Source organism: Vigna radiata, chromosome 1 (assembly GCF_000741045.1).
Source record: "Vigna radiata var. radiata cultivar VC1973A chromosome 1, Vradiata_ver6, whole genome shotgun sequence".
In the NCBI taxonomy this organism is placed as follows: Eukaryota; Viridiplantae; Streptophyta; class Magnoliopsida; order Fabales; family Fabaceae; genus Vigna; species Vigna radiata.
The window spans coordinates 18,239,071-18,258,191 of record NC_028351.1 but is presented as its reverse complement, the minus strand read 5'-3'; the positions used below and the strand labels follow the sequence as shown (position 1 = coordinate 18,258,191).

The 19,121-nt window shown below is 37.1% G+C and overlaps 1 pseudogene; it reads left to right on the top strand.

Annotated features, from left to right (window-relative positions):
* Positions 1-3,483: 3,483 nt before the first annotated feature.
* LOC111242408 lies at positions 3,484-14,942 on the top strand (annotated as a pseudogene).
* The last annotated feature ends 4,179 nt before the right edge of the window (positions 14,943-19,121 follow it).

Here is a 19,121-nt window from a genome sequence, read left to right as displayed (position 1 = left end):
ACCTTAGGGCGAAGCTTAGGACAAAGCTTAGGGATGAATTATATAATGCGGTCACTACAGAAGTGACTGAAAAAGTTATGCGCCAGTTCCAACAATAGTTTGAGAGTTATGGCATGCGCCCAATGCCATCTCCTGTACAGGAACAAGAACATGTTGTGCCTCCCACAAGTAAAATTAATAAACCTTTATGTTCAATAATTTCTATTTTTTGTATAATCTAACATTTACTCCGACAGGGAAAAGCGGGAAAGGAAGTTGTTCATCACCAACCGTCCTAAGGGATGACATGGACGATGCTAGTCCATGTTTGCTATACATTTTAGATGGTACGGGGACGATGCTGGTAGCTCGTGGAATAGTGTTTAAGGCAGCGACTGTTGTTCATGGTATGGAGCTATCAGAGGATGAGGTGAAGGTCTCAATAGGCAACATTATCATACCAGATGTCTCAGTTCCTCTACCTACAAATGAGATTTTCACTGTGGCACAGGCATTCCAGTCTTTTATCGCTTGGCCTAAACAATTGGTTGGTTCAGTTTTGGACCCCTCGGTATGGAATTCTACTTTACACTTCTCAATTTTAAAGTTTACATGTTATTGATGTCAAAACTTATCTTATTTTTCCATGTAACAACATACGCATGCACAGGAGAAGATTCCTCTATCTGAGGACGATCCTCTTGGTTCATTGCAGCTACTTGCTGACATCGTTGAAAATAAGCCTTTGGAGGTTGAATATGATGTTAACGTATTTGGGAGAGGCTTTGAGGTCCCAATATACCTGCATAGCCAAGATGTCAGAGACCTTGTGTTGGGAACAAAAGAATTGAATATTACATTAGTTTAGCTATGGATGATGTAAGTCTATGGGCAATTGTTTTTATAATTGATTTATATATCAAGTATACTTATATCAAAGTTAATTTTTTATTTTAGGTATATGTTTGTGGTCAGTAACAACTTGGGGTATAATGATGACTATGGGTTCATTGATCCCCAAATCATTCACGAAACAAATGATTTTGATGTGATCACAACATATCTCACAAGAAGATTTGCAAGCGGCAAGAGAATACTTTTTACTCCTTATATATGTGGGTAAGTGAACTTTGTTAACATAATAAAGTTCCATATGTGATTTTAATACATAATAATTAAGTTCTTATGAATTTCAGGCGCCATTGGTAGCTTCTCGTTATTTCTATGCAGAAGAGTTATGCTTTATGGTTCTGCTCATTGCACAAGTCTCCTCCCACACATCTCAGACAAACAGATGATTGGTAAGAACCTCAATGTTTGGACTTTATTTATTATATAAAAGAATGCTAAAACCCTTTTTTTTATATATAGTTCTATTACAGCAAGTATGATGATGGTTGAGAGATTAATTGCTAACAGTAGAAAGCTTGTATGGATTTCTCTCAAGGTTTGACATATGCTAAAGCCATACTTTCTTATAGTTGTTTTGTTTTAATGATTTTCACTAACTATTTACAACTGTGATGATATATTGTAAGGTAACAGACAAAGTGGGTTGTATGAGTGTGAATACTATGTAATGTATTGGATGACTCACATTATTCGTGCCCATATCACAAGAGGCTGGGAAATGGTAATATTTAAATTTAATAAATTTTGATTTTCTCCAACATTTGGAATTCATATACACTAATTAATATGAATTGTCTTTTGTAGAGATTCAAGACTACGACACCAATTCCTGAGAAGCCGCTTTCATTCCTGAGGAAAGCTATTGCAAAAAATTTAGTTAGATTATATAATAGTTCATAGATATTAGATTTAAAATACATTTGAACAAGTTGATTTATAGTTATTAGACTTTGCACATTATGTGATGTAAATATTGATTATTGAGTTGAATCTGTTGAATATGTGTACATTAGGTGATTGTTTGATATGTTTGTCTGTTTTTGTGATATCTATCAAAAAAACAGACCTGCTATTAAAAAAAATTTCAGGAAAATAGGCCACGGTTGTGGCCAAAACCACGGTAGAAAGTTAGACGATTTTTTTTTTTTTTAAAAAAGGGTTTTGTCTGCGGTTATAGCATGAACCGCGGTCATATCCCCAGCTTTTTACCGTGGTTCAAACCGCAGCCTATTATTAGACGAAAATTAAAAAAAAAAGGACGTTTTAGTCGTGGTTATAGCAGGAACCACAGTCATATCCCCAGCTTTTTACCGCAATTGCTACCACGGCCTATTGTTAAACGAATTTTTTTTTTAAAAGGGGAGGATTTTGGCTGCGGTTCCAGTAGGAACCGCGGTCATATGCTCCGCCTTTTACCTCGATTGGAACCGCGGCCTAAAGTCCCAAACTTTTTACCTCATTCGTATATGTCATGGTTCTAAAACCGCGAGGTATATTAAAAAATAACTGCGATTGTTTCCTTCGTTACACTAGTGCGAAGCAAAACATATAAGTTTTCGTATCTCAACTGGATATGCTTTAGTTAATAAATCGAACTACAAAATAACTTGTGTCATGAATCTTCCTTGCACAAGAGATATCCGTATGTATTATCTATTATTCTTTTATTTTATATAATTTAAAAATAAAATAAATCCATTATTATTTGTCTATATTTGTAAAGTGTATTTATTTGGTAGCATTTGGATTTGTCCCTATGATTTTTAATTTTGAAAACTCACCTCTCAAGATTTCTAAATAAATTTGAAAAGAAAAGTTGCTATTCAAATTTATTGAATATCTAAATTTTATAATTAAAATTGGTAACGAATATTTTTTATTGTATAAATTATATTTTATTTAAACTTATTAAAAACAAACTATAATAAACACAAAGATACTATGATAGTTTCATAAGAAAAACTAATATCATAACATTTCTTTTCTTATAAATAAATTATATTCACTTACATATGTTTTCATTTATTTATTCTTTCTCTTACCTAATTTAAGCAATCTCATACTTTCTACTCTAATTTTCTTTTTCTTTTTCCACTCTTTCACTCTTCATCACTCTATCAAAATTACAACGGCTAAAAAATATATATTATCATTTTCATAGAAAAAGAATGTTTAATAAACATAATAAATTATACTATATAACAAAAACAAGGGAGGCAATGAACAACTCATCTTATTCCATTACGTTTTTCTGTCTATATATATATATGGATAAAAAAAAAGAAAAATAACAATTTTATTCATATAACATATATCTTATCTCTTATATTTTTAAAATGAAAAAAACATTCCAAATTAATCGTACAATATAGGAAAACGAAGACCGAAGAAATTAAAAATTGACAGACATATATGTTTTTCGATTATTCAGTTTAAAAAATAAAATAATCGTAGACATGTTACTTTTTATCTATACAATTCCATGTTTGAGATATAACGAATCAGAATTTGAGACCACTGATGCTAAAAGTAAAGAAAATGGGAAATGGACCCATTTAATAATGGTGTAATAAGATGTAAGTGCCTTGGATGTCTTTATTCATAAAGCAAGACACTGAAATAGACAAATCAACTAAAGTTGGTTGAAATTTCGTTGATGTAAAAGAAAGCAAGTAAAGCAAAGTTGATATGCTACAAAGTTTATCAAACCCACGTTGTGCTGTCAGAAATAATCAGCAGCCACTGCTTCATGTCCATCACTTCTTTGTTCAAGTAAAGCCATCTCGGACAAAATACTCACTCATTATATTTTGTTAGTCCTTCATTCGGGTAACTAAACTTCACTTCACTTCAATTTTTTCTTCTCCTCCATTTGGTCACTTTCTTTCCAACCATGCCAGTCCTAGAAACACTTGGTGGTGCTCTTTTTGGTGCTGTTCTCCAGATGCTGTTTGATAAGCTGGATTCTCATCAAGTTCTGGAATACTTTCTTGGGAAAAATCTCGATGAGAAGCTGCTGAAAAAGTTGAAGAGGAAGCTCATGGACATCAATGCTGTGATACATGATGCAGAACAAAAGCAGTTCAGTAATTCATTGGTCAAAGAATGGCTTGATGAGGTCAGAGAAGCCTTGTGTGATGCAGAGGATTTGTTGGAGCAAATAGACTATGAATTCTCCAGAAGTGAGTTGAAAGTTGAATCTCAGATGAGTTCTAGCAAGGTACGCACTTTCGAATTCAAGTTGATAGAAGTCCTAGATGACATCTCTCTTAAACCAAAAGGTTGTTCAAGATTTCAAAATTTCTAATGGTGTTGGATCCGAATTGCATAGTAGAGTTTTAGAGAGAGAAACTGAATCCTCATCGTTGGTGGCTGAGGATGATGTATTTTATGGCAGAGATGAAGACAAAGAAATGATCCTTAGTTGGCTGACATTAGAAAATAATTATATGCTGTCAATACTTTCTATCCTGGGTATGAGCGGCATGGGTAAAACCACACTTGCTCAACATTTATACAACGACCCAAGGATAGAGGATAAATTTGCTATAAAATCTTGGGTCTGCGTTTCTGATGAATTTGATGTTTTCAAGTTAACCAGAGCAATTCTTGAGGAAATCCAAGGGTCAATTGATGATAGCAGAAACCTAAATATGGTTCAAAGATGATTGATAGAAAAGTTCACAGGAAGGAAATTTCTCCTCGTTCCGGATGATGTCTGGAATGAAGACCGTGACCAATGGAAATCATTGCAAACTCCTCTTAAATATGGGGCTAAGGAAAGTAAGATTATCGTCACAACACGCAGTAACAAAGTTGCTTCTACCATGGAGTCAACCTACGTACACCAACTAAAGCAATTAGATAAAGATCACAGCTGGCAAGTTTTTGCTAAACATGCATTCCAAGATGAAAACTTTATGTTGAATTCTGAGATGAAGGAGATTGGCATGAAGATAGTTGAAAAGTGTAAAGGAAGTAGGTTGGCTTTCCTTTAGGCTCTGATACCATTTGGACTTGTTGTGTCTTTGATAATATCGCATAACCAAAGGTTTTATTGTACTTTGGGCTTTTCTCAACATCTTTTTAGAGCTCTTTTCCAATAATTCCATCAGATTATACTTTATTCTCTACAGCATAAGATTCTAACAACATCGCAGTCTAGCTCACTAAGAGCACCTGGAAATCCAGGTCTGCTAGAATGTTACACTGTTCCTCCTTATGGACACAGTATGGTATTCAAGGACCATATTCGGAGTTTTCTGATGCACAAGATCCCCTTGTAGAGGCAAGTGCAGAGCATACTTAATCTTAAATGAGCCACTTCCTTGCCTTCCCTAATCTACTAAAACCAAGAGATAGTAAAGAAAAGGATTTTCAAGAGAGAAGAAGAGGGATTTAGAAACTCATAGTTTTTTTAAGAAACTCAAAGGATTTTATTTCGTTGATCTTGCCTCTCCACAAGGATGATGTCTCCTTATATAGAGGAGAAGAGGATAACAAACATTATCTCACATCTTATGGGATAAGGATTTTCCCTAAGGTAATGGGCTCATGTGGATTACCTTGGGCCGACCTTATCTTATCTAATTTTTACACCTTATCTTATCTAGATTACACACCTTTACACATCTTTTCTTATCTAGAATACATTGGGTCCACTATATCTTACAACATTATTTGGGACCTTTACAGTATGATCGGCCTATAGTGGCTTTATCATTTACAAATAGGCTCGTGACATGGAGAGAGATTGGGGTCTCTGATCCATCTGAATCTTGTTTCATCAAGTCATCTGGACTTTCATCTTCCTTAAGGGATACAAGTTCCTCAGTTCTTTGAAACATTGGTGCTGGGATATGATATTCCGAGCAAACAGTGGTTTGCCGACTTCCAGAACTAGATCAAATTAGCCTGTTCGAAGGGGAATCACCATTGAGATTAGCTTCTTGAAGGTGTCTTTTCAATTGTCTTCTATAGCTTTCATTCAATGGATATTCTTCGAAAGTTCCCCAAGTATAAGCATGATTCTGTGAAAACAATTGTCTAGAGGAGTTAATGGCATAAGGCTTGTAGAAAATAAAAATGGAGACTAATGTTTGTCCATTTGACTTTCTCTGACTTTCATGATATGAGAGTATCTATTCCAATTCTGATCTCCACCAGGCGATAGGACTAAACCATTCTAGTAGAGTCCAAAACAAGAACTAATGCTTGAGAGGATTTGTCAGGATTTGATAGGCCTTTTTTGTCTGCAAGGCGATGTGAGTGGGATGTTGTACTGTTTTGCACCAGATAGCCCATAATGTGGGCTCACAAAGATCCCATCCAATGCAACAAAATAAACCAAAAATATTTCCGTTTGGGTTTGTGGGATCAAATGCAGTAGGAGGAATGACCTTGAATCTCAGTGTCTCATGAAGGAAAAAGAAGTATATGGATTTAGCATAATCCAAGATATCTTTTGGGGTTCTGGGAGATAACCCTGGAGGATAAAGCTTCTGGGTTTGGGCACAATTGGGTAAAGGTTTTACCATCAAAATTAACGGGAAACTGTGAGTCTTGGTGATCATTTGTCTAGATTTTGTTGGTCGAGATAGAAAATCTGGGATTAGATTTTTGTTTCCTTTGATATGTTTTACAGTGAAATCATATTGAGAGAACCAATCCTTTTGCCTCAATATCTAAGGGTCTGGAGGCATTTTGTTTTTGAATTCAAGGATTTTTGGGAATGAGGTAGAAATCAAACTGAAAACCTCTAAGGTGGAAATCAAACTTTTTTATTCCATTTTTTACTGCAAGAGCTTCCTTGTATGTGGTGTGATAATGGACCTCAACCTCCTTAAATTGCCCGCTTGCATGTCCACAATAGAATTTCTTGTCATGAATTTCTTCTTTCAGGACTGCTCCCCAATATCTATCACTTGCATCAGTTTGGAGAATTTTGTTTCCTTCACTAGGGATCTTAAGAGCAGAAGGATTTTGCGCTATCTTTTTTATTTGTTGTACGACTTCATTTGCTCTATTCCTCAAGGAGGGGGATTCTTTTTTAGCAGTTTGGAAAGAGGACTGGTATATCTGGCAGCTTTGGGGAAGAAGTCTCTAATGTAGTTGAGGATTCCTAAAAATTGTTGGATGTGTTTAGTGGTTAGTAAGTGATATGGGAATTTAAGGAGTTCTTCTGCTATATGTTTTTGTGGCTGATAAAAACCCTTAGAAAAGTGCATTCCTAAAAAATCAATCTCAGACTGTGCTAGGTGGATTTTCTTTTCAACAAGCACTATCCCATATTGGTTGGCTATATTGAAGAACTGGTTTAATAATCTTTTATGGTCACAATGTCTTTGGAAAAAAGGAGAATATCATCAATGTAGATGATAGCATTTTCCAAAATTGGTTAAAAAAATTTTGTCATGGCTTTTTGGAACAAAGAGGGTGCGACTTTGAGACCAAATGGGAGTACTGTCCAGTGGTATTGGGCATTGGGTATACAAAAGGCTGTTTTATGTCTTTTAGAAGGATCAATACCTATTTGCCAGAATCCAGATTTTAGATCAAATTTTGAAAAAATATTGGATTCTTTCAACAGGATGGGGAGAGAAGAGGCTTTGGGAATAGGAAATTTATCATCTTGAACAAAATGATTTAGAGGCTTGTAATCAATCACTAACCACTTTTTACCTCTTACCCTTTATGATCTTTTTTGCACATAAAAAGCCTGACATGCCCAGTTGGAATGTGTTGGTTCTATCAAACCTTGTCTTAAAAGTTCTTGGCATTCTTGTCTGGCCAGTTGTAGATCGGATGGTGTCATTCCATGATGTGTAGCTTTTGTAGGATTAACATCCACATTAAGCTTGAATGGGAGTTTAACAAAGAAGTTTGGATTTTTCCATAAAGGTCTAGGGTGATAAAATCCTCAGTGATTATCAGCGCATAGTGAGAGTAACTTCTTTTTTATCTCTTCAATTTCTGAAGGGGATGCTGAAAGAGAGAACAATGTAGAGATTTCTACAAAAGGTTTGAACTCTTTTTTGTATTTTAGACCGGAGGGAAGTATCTGTAATTTGTCTGCCTCAGAGAATATGTCCATGCCAATAAAAATATCTTTACCAGGAAGCTTGCTGCCTATTACTTTGGCATAAATGATGCAGTCAGGGAAAAATTTGATTCCAATAAAGGTTTTGGTGATGAGCTCAGTTTTGAATATTTTCCCATCAACAGCCATAAAATATGATGTCTTGTTTGACCAAAGTTCTTTAGGAAGGATGTCAGGATTCATCATTGTCTTTTGTGCTCCAGTGTCGATGTATGCGATTGCTTTGATAGGCTTGTTGAACTTTATTAGAAGAATCTGAACTTCAATATTGGGATGAGGAGGAGATGGATTGAGGCTATTTATTTCTTCTATTGAGAAAATGGGAAGTGTTTCTTCTTCAGAATATTCTTCCTCAGAAGAATTTCTTAGTGCGAAAACTGTATCTTCATCTGGGGAAGATTGTTCTGAATATAATGACTCAACTTCTTCATCCCTAATCTTTAGGGATGTAACAAGTTTAATGGCCTTGTCTACTTTTTTAGGACAAGATTTAGCAAAATGTCCTTTTTTGCCACACAAATAACACCTCTGTCCTTGGGGCTTTTTTCTGAAATTCCTTTTCCTAAAAAACTTGAGATTCTTCTCTTTTCTTTTGTAAGGTTTTTCTCCCTTATTTTTCTTGCTCTAGAAACTGCACTTGTCCTTGCATTTTATCTCTAAATAAGATTTTTTATAGGCTTTTCCAAATTTCCCCTTATTATTTATCAAATCAGAGAAATATTGGTCTTGCCTACATAACTTATCAACAACCTCCTTAGTAATCTGGTTGATTTGTCCCATGGTAATGGTGGAGAAGTCTTTTTGGGCTGCCATGGCCATTCTATTTAATTCTGGTTGCAACTGGGCTGGAAGACAGGCCACATAAGTATTTTTGAGACTGACACCATTTGCTTCATTTAGCAGATAAAATAGTTGTAGCATTCATTTGAAATGCTTATTTAAATCTTTCATATTTAGGGAGCAACACTTCATCTCAAAAAACTCTTGTCTCATCTTCCTACCAATGACAGCTCCATCTCCAATAAATTCTTCGTGGAGGGCTCCTAAAACTGCAGCAGTTGAGCACAAGCTATGAAATTGGTCTTGCCAAACTGGTCCTAGGTTTTGATACCATTCCTTCGGGGTTCCAGTCATTCGGCAAGAGAAATCTTCTATGACCTTGTAGGAATCTGCACCCTTGATGAGTTTGGTGTCCAACCATGCTCCAAATTCAATCAGTTTTGCTCTCCATTGATTGGGAGAAAGGTCGTCTATGGAAAACCATGGCCCACTATTCGGTTTGAAGGGATTATCTCTTAAGGGTGGCTCAATATCTTCAAGAGATTCATATATGGTTTCTTGTCTTTGCACTGGAACTTGCTATGTTTGCCATGAGTACGTCAGCATATTCATCAGAAGACTCTGAATAACTATCAGAGATATAATCAGTGTTTTTTTCAGAGGATGTGTATTCTAAAGATCTTATGCTGGTATTTTCAATGGTGAACTGAGAGTATGGATTTGGGAATCTTGGAAATATAGTCTTCCTTTTCAGATGAATCCCTAATGGATTGTGACAGGGTTTTTGTAGGATTTTTTCTGGTTTCTTGTGTTGAAGCCGAAGGTATAGAGGTTCTAGGTTTTTGTTGGTTTCTAAATGCTGTAGCGGTTGGGAGAGAATATGTTTGTTTGGATTTGTGAAATGTAGTGGAAGACGGTTGGAATAACGGCCTATATGGGTGAAAGGAGGAGGGCTGAGAGTATCCGGAAAAGGTAATTTTTTACTTTTATTTTTGACTAAATATAATGATCCAAGTCATGGAGTTGTGCTTTCAGCTTCTTGATCTCTCTTTCTGTGGCATGAGAAGATTCACCAAATGTGGTCCTTTTCCATTCTTCTTCTAATCGGGAAATCTCAGCTATAAGATGGACATAATGATCTTTCATTTTTTGAGAGTGAAGCTCTAATCTTGCATCTGTATTCTTCATTTGCGACGAGAGTCCATCTATCTTTTGATCAATTCTTCTAAGGATAAAGTTTTGAACTTTAGCGTTCTCTGTTTGCTATAGTAGCACTTCTTCAGCTTGAGTTAAAGGTTTAGACCTCCCATCAGGTCCTATCTCTAATGGAGAGCTATTTGGCTTGGCGCTAATCCTAGTGGTAGGATCTACTGTTCTTTCCAAGGAAGGAAATTCTTGTTCATAGTTGGAACCAGAAATCATAAAACAAGGGATAGGCGGCTGAGAAAACTTATTGGGGAAGGAGAAACTTTCTTTTTTTCCCAAGATTTGTGCACATCGTTTCTGAAACCACAAAGGATCTGGTTCTTTGGGTTTATGTATGCCAATCCATGGTCCAGAGGAGGGATCTAATCTTCTCCTAGGAGGAGGAAAAAGTCTGCAGTAATCTTCATGGTCTGTGTTTTTATCTTCCTCATCTGGTTCGTCATCTTCGGAGTTGTCGTCACCGTTGCTGCATTCACAGTCTGGGTCACACATAGAAGGATCAACATCCCATATGAAACGACCATTGATTTTATCTGTGAATATGGTCTTTCCATTAGGAATAACTCCCCAGATAGGGATTTTCTTTTCTTTGGTGACTGGTCGAATCATCATAGACTGAAAAATCTGGGAGGAGCTGGTATTGGCGTCATCTCCTGGTTGCTTGGATATGGTTCTGACTGTCCCGTCTACTGATCTCTTGAAAGTAGCTTCAGAAGTCTGGAGAGGTTTTCTATTCTCGTGTAACTTTTGGTAATTAGTCACCCATTGTAGAGGAATCAGTTCCTCTAACTACTGTATAGAAATATTTCTGGGGATCTGGACTATAGATGAGCTCTCTTCGTGGGGGTTAGCCATAACAAACAAAGCAACTTCAGTACTCGAGGGTAAAGATAGGTTGACTACATGATTCTGCAACCTATAGATAATTTAATGATGTAGCGGTTCACAAAGGGCTTCAGCTACTTGTCTGGCTCTCGTTATCTGTACTTGCACTTTAAGTCTTTGGGGCACGGTTGGATCTCTCAAGCTGATATTGTAATTAAGAAACATAGTGAGATCTACGCTTCCAGCATGTAAGGTGGTGAGTACTGTTCCTATGGCAACATTTTCATAGTGTAGAAAACTGAAATCTAAGAGAGAGACTCTGGTGGAGACAGGGAGGCCTTTTCTTCCGTGGAGGGAAAGAATGAGTCTGATGGCCCCATAATGAAAGTGAGTATATCCTTCATGTTGCCAATGTCGGATTAATTCTTTTGGTATCTCTATTGTCACATACTGTTCTTCTGGTGTTGCCACAAGTGAACATTGTTCCATTCGAGAGGACTGAACAAATTCCTTTTCAGGAGGTCTTCGGGAAGTAATGAGTCTGGAAATGGATCGGATGAAGGGTCTACGTCTTCTGAAGATATTGTACAGACTGAGCAGGGGAGTTGAAGACTCAGAGATCTGTGCATCTTCAGGGACATGTGAATATTCTATTAGATTTTCGATTTTTGAAGAAAGTGTTCTGGAGATATTTTCTGGGAGAGACAAAGAGGAATTTAATTGAATAGGTTGTGATTCTGTGGGTGTTTCCATGGGTAGTAAATCTCCCTCTACTCACCCTGTTCCATATTATATCATGGCTCCTGTTCTTAGAGAAGTCAAGGAAGTAGGCTAGCTTTCTAAAAAGATGTTGAGAAAAGCCCAAAGTACATTGAAACCTTTGGTTATGCAATATTATCACAGACACAAGTCCAAATGGTATCAGAGCCTAAAGGATGATCCTCCAGCCTACTTCCTTGACTTCTCTAAGAACAGGAACCATGATATAATATGGAACAGGGTGAGTAGAGGGAGATTTACTACCCATGGAAACACCCACAGAATCACAACCTATTCCCTTAAATTCCTCTTTGTATCTCCCAGACAATATCTCTAGAACGCTTTCTTCAAAAATCGAAAATCTAATAGAATATTCACATGTCCCTGAAGATGCACAGATCTCTGAGTCTTCAACTCCCCTGCTCAGTCCATACAATATCTTCAGAAGACGAAGAACCTCCATCCGATCCATTGCCAGACACATTACTTCCCGAAGACCGCCTAAAAAGGAAATTGTTTAGTCCTCTCGAATGGAACAATGTTCACTTGTGGCAGCACCACAAGAACAGTATGTGACAATAGAGATACCAAAAGAATTAATCCAACATTGGCAACATGAAGGATATACTCACCTTCATTATGGGACCTTCAAACTCATTCTTTCCCTCCACGGAAGAAAAGGTCTCCCTATCTCCGCCAGAGTCTCTATCTTAGATTCCAGTTTTCTATACTATGAAAATGTTGTCAGGGGAATAATACTCACCACCTTACATGCTGGAAGCGTAGTTCTCATTATGTTTCCTAATTACAATGTCAGCTTGAGAGATCCAATCGTGCCCCAAAGACTTAAAGTGCAAGTACAGATAATGGGAGTCGGACAAGTAGCTGAAGCCCTTTGTTCAACACTACATCATTAAATTATCTATAGGTTGTAGAATCATGCAGTCGACCTATCTTTACCCTTGAGTACTGAAGGCGCTCTGTTTGTTATGGCTAACCCCCACGAAGAAAGCCCATCTATGGTCCAGATCCCCAGAAATATTTCTAGACAAGAGTTAGAGGAACTGGTTCCTTTACAATGGGTGACTAATTACGAAATGTTACACGAGAATAAAAAACCTCCTAGACTTCTGAAGCTATTTTTCAGGAGATCAGTAGACGGGACAGTCAAAACCATATTCAAGCAACTAGGAGATGAATCCAATACCAGCTCCTCCCAGATTTTTCAGTCTATGATGATCCAACCAGTCACGAAAGAAAAGAAAATCGCTATCTGGGGAGTTCTTCCTAATGGAAAGGCCATATTCACAAATAAAATCAATGGTCATTTCATATGAGATGTTGATTCTTCTATGTGTGACCCAGATTGTGAATGCTGCAAGGATGATGACAGCTCCGAAGATGACAAACCAGATGAGGAAGATAAAAACACAGAACATGAAGATTACTGTAGACCTTTTCCTCCTCCTAGGAGAAGATCAGATCCCTCTTCTAGACCATGGATTGGCATACATAAACCCAAAGAACTAGATCCTTTGTGGTTTCAGAAACGATGTGCAGAAATCTTGGGAAAAAAAGGAAAGTTTCTCCTTCCCCAATAAGGTTTCTCAGTCGCTTATCCCTTGTTTTATGATTTCTGGTTCCAACTATGAACAAGAATTTCCTCCTTGGAAAGAACAATAGATCCTACCACTAGGATCAACGCCAAGCCGAATATCTCTCCATCAGAGATAGGACCTGATAGGAGTTCTATCCCTTTAACTCAAGCTGAAGAAGTGCTCAACTGGAAAAAAGAGAACGTTAAAGTTCAAAACTTTATGCTTAGAAGAATTGATCAAAAGATAGATGGACTCTCGTTGCAAATGAAGAATATAAATGCAAGATTAGAACTTCTCTCTGAAAGAATGAAAGATCATTATGTCCATCTTACAGCTGAGATTTCCTTATTAGAGGAAGAATGGAAAAGGACCACATTTAGTGAAACTTCTCATGCCACAGAAAGAGAGATCAAGAAGCTGAAAGCACAACTCCATGACTTGGATCATTATATCGAGTCAAAAATAAAAGAAAAACAATTACCTTTTCCTGATACTCTCAGCCCTCCTCCTTTCACCCCATATCGGCCCTTATTTTAACTGTCTCCCTCTACAGTTCACAAATCCAAACAAACATATTCCCTCCTAACCGCTACAGCATTTAGAAACCAACAAAAACCCAGAACCTCTATACCTTCGGCTTCAACACAAGAAACTAGAAAAAATCCTACCCTAATCCTGTCACCATCCCCTAGAAGTTCATCTGAAAAGGAAGACTATTTCTAGGATTCCCAGGATCCATACTCTCAGTTCACCATTGAAAATACCAGCATAAGATCTTCAGAATACATATCCTCTGACGAAAACACTGAAAATTTCTCTGATAGTTATTCAGAGTCTTCTAATGAATATGTTGACATACTCATGGCCAACACAGCAAGTTCCAGTACAAGACAAGAACCCATATATGAATCTCTTGAAGAGATTAAATTACCCTTAAGAGATAATCCCTCCAAACCCAACAATGGGCCATGGTTTTCCATAGACGACCTTTCTCCCAATCAATGGAGAGCCAAACTGATTGAAATATGAGCATGGTTGGACACCAAACTCATCAAGGATGCATATTCCTACAAGGTCATAGAAGAGTTTTGTTGCCGAATGACTAGAACCCTGAAGGAATTGGTATCACAACCTAGGACCAGTCCGGCAAGACCAATTTCATAGCTTGGGTTCAACTGTTGTAGTTTTAGGAGCCCTCCACAAAGAATTTATTGGAGATTGAGCTGTCATTGATAGGAAGATGAGACAAAAGTTTTTTAAGATGAAGTGTTGCTCCCTAAATATGAAAGATTTAGATAAGCATTTCAAACGAATGCTACAACAATTTTATCTGCTAAATGGAGCAAATAGTGTCAGTCTCAAAAATACTTATGTGGCCTGTCTTCTAGCCCAGTTGCAACTAGAATTAAAAAGAATGGCCATGGCAGCCCAAAAAGACTTCTCCACCATGCCCCTGGGACAAATCCACCAGATGACTAAGGAGTCTGCTGATAAGTTATGTAGGCAACACCAATATTTCTCTGATTTGATGAATAATAAGGGGAAATTTGGAAAAGCCTGCAAAAAATCTTATTTAGAGATAAAATGCAAGGACAAGTGCATTTGCCAAAGCAAGAAAAATAAGGGAGAAAAACCTTACAAAAGAAAAGAGAAGAATCTCAAGTTTTTCAAGAAAAGGAATTTCAGAGAAAGGCCCCAAGGACAGAGGTGTTATTTGTGTGGCAAAAAGGGATATTTTGCTAAATCTTGTCCTAACATAGAAGACAAGGCCATTAAACTTATGACATCCCTAGAGATTAGGGATGAAGAAGTTGAGTCACTGTATTCAGAACAATCTTCCCTAGATGAAGATACAGTTTTCGCACTAAGAAATTCTTCTGAGTAAGAATATTCTGAAGAAGAAACACTTCCCATTTTCTCAATAGAAGAAATAAATAGCCTCAATCCATCTCCTCCTCATCCCAATATTGAAGTTCAGATTCTTCCAACAAAGTTCAACAAGCCTGTCAAAACAATCACATACATCGACACTGGAGTACAAAAGACAATGATGAATCCTGACATTCTTCATAAAGAACTCTGGTCAAAGAAGACATCATATTTTATGGCCACTGATGGGAAAATATTCAAAACTGAGCTCATCACCAAAACCTTTATTGGAATCAAATTTTTCCCTGACTGCATCATCTGGGCCAAAGTAATAGGCAGCAAGCTTCCTAGTAAAGATATTTTGATTGGCATGGATATATTCTCTGAGGCAGATAAATTACAGATACTACCCTCCGGTCTAAAATACAAAAAAGAGTTCAAACCTTTTGTGGAAACCTCTACATTATTCTTTCTTTCAGCATCCCCTTCAGAAATGGAAGAGATAAAAAAGAAGTTACTCTCACTATGCGCTGATAATCACAGAGGATTTTCTCACCCTAGACCTCTATGGAAAAATCCAAACTTCTTTGTTAAACTCCCATTCAAGCTTAATGAGGATGCTAATCCTAAAAGAGCTACACATCTTGGAATGACACCATCCGATCTACAACTCGCCAGACAAGAATGCTAAGAACTTTTAAAACAGGGTTTGATAAAACAAACAAATTCCAACTGGGCATGTCAAGCTTTTTATGTGGACAAAAGATTAGAAAGGGTAAGAGGTAAAAAGTGGTTAGTAATTGATTACAAGCCTCTAAATCATTTTCTTCAAGATGATAAATTTCCTATTCCCAAAGCCTCTTCTCTCCCCATCCTATTGAAAGAATCCAAAATTTTTTCAAAATTTGATCTAAAATCTGGATTTTGGAAAATAGGTATTGATCCTTCTGAAAGACATAAAACAGCCTTTTGTATACCCAATGCCTAATACCAGTGGACAATACTCCCATTTCGTCTCAAAGTCGCACCCTCTTTGTTCCAAAAATCCATAACAAAAATTTTTTAACCAATTTTAGGAAATGATATCATCTACATTGATGATATTCTCGTTTATTTACAACGACATTGTGACCCATAATAGATTATTATACCAGTTCTTCAATATAGCCGACTAATATGGGATAATGCTTGCTGAAAAGAAAATCCACCTAGCACAGTCTCAGATTGATTTTCTAGGAATGCACTTTTCAAAGGGTTTCTATCAGCCACAAAAACATATAGTAGAAGAATTCCTTAAATTCCCAGTTCACTCTCACTAACCACTAAACAGATCCAACAGTTTTTAGGAATCCTCAACTACATCCGAGACTTCATTCCTAAAGTTGCCAGATTTACCATTCCTCTTTCCAAACTGTTAAAAAAGAATCCCCCTCCTTAGGGAATAGAGCAAAATGAAGTCGTGCAACAAATAAAAAAGATAGCCCAAAATCCTTCTGCTCTTAAGATCCCTAGTGAAGGAAACAAAATTCTCCAAACTGATGCAAGTGATGGATACTAGGGAGCAGTCCTAATAGAAGAAATTCATGACAAGAAATTCTATTGTGGACCTGCAAGCGGGCAATTAAAGGAGGCTAAGGTCCATTGTCACACCACATACAGGGAAACTCTTGCAGTAAAAAATGAAATAAAAGAGTTTGATTTCCACCTCAGAGGTTTTCAGTTTGAAGTATAGATGGACAACTCCTCATTCCCAAAAGTCCTTGAATTCAAAAACAAAATGCCTCTAGACCCTCAGATATTGAGACTAAAGGATTGGTTCTCTTGATATGATTACACTGCAAAACATATCAAAGGCAAGAAAAATCTCATCCCAGATTTTCTATCTCGATCAACAAAAGTTGTACAAATGATCAGTAAGACTCACAGTTTCCCGTTAATTTTCATGGTAAAACCTTTACCCAATTGTGCCAAAACCCAAAAGCTTTGTCCTCCAGGATTATCTCCCAAAACCCCAGAAGATATCTTGGATTATGCTAAATCCATATACTTCTTTTTCATTCATGAGACACTGAGATTCAAGGTCATTCCTCCTACTGCATTTGATCCCACAAACCCAAACTGAAATATTTTTTGTCTATTCTGTGACATTGGATGGGATCTTTGTGAACCCACATTATGGGCTATCTGGTGCAAAAGAGTACAACATCCCACTCCCATCGCCTTGCAGAAAAAAAAGGCCTATCAAATCCTGACAAATCCTCTCAAGCATGAGTTCTTGTTTTGGACTTTAGTCGAATGGTTTAGTCCTATCGCCTGGTGGAGATCAGAATTAGAAAATATACTCTCATATCAGGAAAGTCAGAGAAAGTCAAATGGACAAACATTAGTCTTCATTTGTATTGTCTACAGGCCCTATGCCATTAACTCCTCCAGACAATTGTTTTCACAGAATCATGCTTATACTTGGGGAACTTTCGAAGAATATCCATTAAATGACAGCTATAGAAGACAATTGAAAAGACACCTTCAAGAAGCTAATCTCAATGGTGATTCCCCTTCGAACAAGCTAATTCCATCTAGTTCTGAAAGTCGGCAAACCACTGTTTGCTCGAATTATCATATCCCAGCACCAATGTTTCAAAGAATTGAGGAACTGGTATCTCCTAAGGAAGATGAAAGTCCAGATGACTTGATGGAACAAGATTCAGATGGATCAGACCCCAATCTCTCTCCAAGTCACGAGCCTATCTGTAAATAATAAAGCCACTACAAGTCGATCGTACTGTAAAGGTCCCAAATAATGTTGTAAGATATAGTGGACCCAATGTAATCTAGATAAGATAAGATGTGTAAAGGTGTGTAATCTAGATTAGATGAGGTGTAAAAATTAGATAAGATAAGGTTGGCCCAAGGTAATCCACATGAGTCAATTACCTTAGGGAAAATCCTTATCCCATAAGATGTAAGATAAGGTTTGTTATCCTCTTCTCCTCTATATAAGGAGACATCATCCTTGTGGAGTGGCAGAAGCAACGAAATAAAATCCTTCGAGTTTCTTCAACAAACTATGAGTTTCTAAATCCCTCTTCCTCTCTCTCGAAAATCCTTTTCTTTACTATGTCTTGGTTTTAGTAGATTAGGGAAGGCAAGGAAGTGGCTCATTTCAGAGTAAGTATGCTCTGCACTTGCCTCTACAAGGGCATGTTGTGCATCAGGAAACTCCGAATATGGTCCTTGAATACCATATTGTGTCCATAAGGAGGAATATTGTAACATTATAGCAGACTTGGATTTCCAGGTGCTCTTATTGAGCTAGATTGCCATGTTGTTACAATCTTGTGTTGTAGATAATAGAGCATAGTCTGATGGAACCATTGGAAAGGGCTCTAAAAAGATGTTGAGAAAAGCCCAAAGTACAATGAAACCTTTGGTTATGCGATATTATCACATACACAAGTCCAAATGGTATCAGAGCCTAAAGGAAAGCCAACCTACTTCCTTGAATCCTCTAAGAACAGGAACCATGATATAATATGGAACAGGGTGAGTTAGGGAGATTTACTACCCACTTGCATCAGTTTGGAGAATTCGGTTTCCATCACCAGGGATCTTAAGAGCAAGAGGATTTTGGGATATCTTTTTTATTTGTTGTACGACTTCAGTTTGATCTATTCCCCAAGGAGGGGGATTCTTTTTTAGCGGCTTGGAAAGAGAACTGGTATATCTGGCAGCTTTAGGGATGAAGTCTTGGATATAGTTGAGGATTCCTAAAAACTGTTGGATCTGTATAGTGGTTAGTGAGCGACCTAGGAATTTAAGGAGTTCTTCTACTATATGTTTTTGTGGCTAATAGAAACCCTTAGAAAAGCGCATTCCTAGAAAATCAATCTCAGACTGTGCCAGGTGGATTTTCTTTTCAACAAGCATTGTCCCATATTGGTCGGCTATATTGAAGAACTGGTCTAATAATCTTTTATGTAGAACCGATATTAGTCTAATAATCTTGTATGAATGCCACCGCACAATATACGCTTTAGTTTCTATAGAACCGATGCATAATGTGCGCAGTAATAAATCTTTTTTTTACTAGTGTC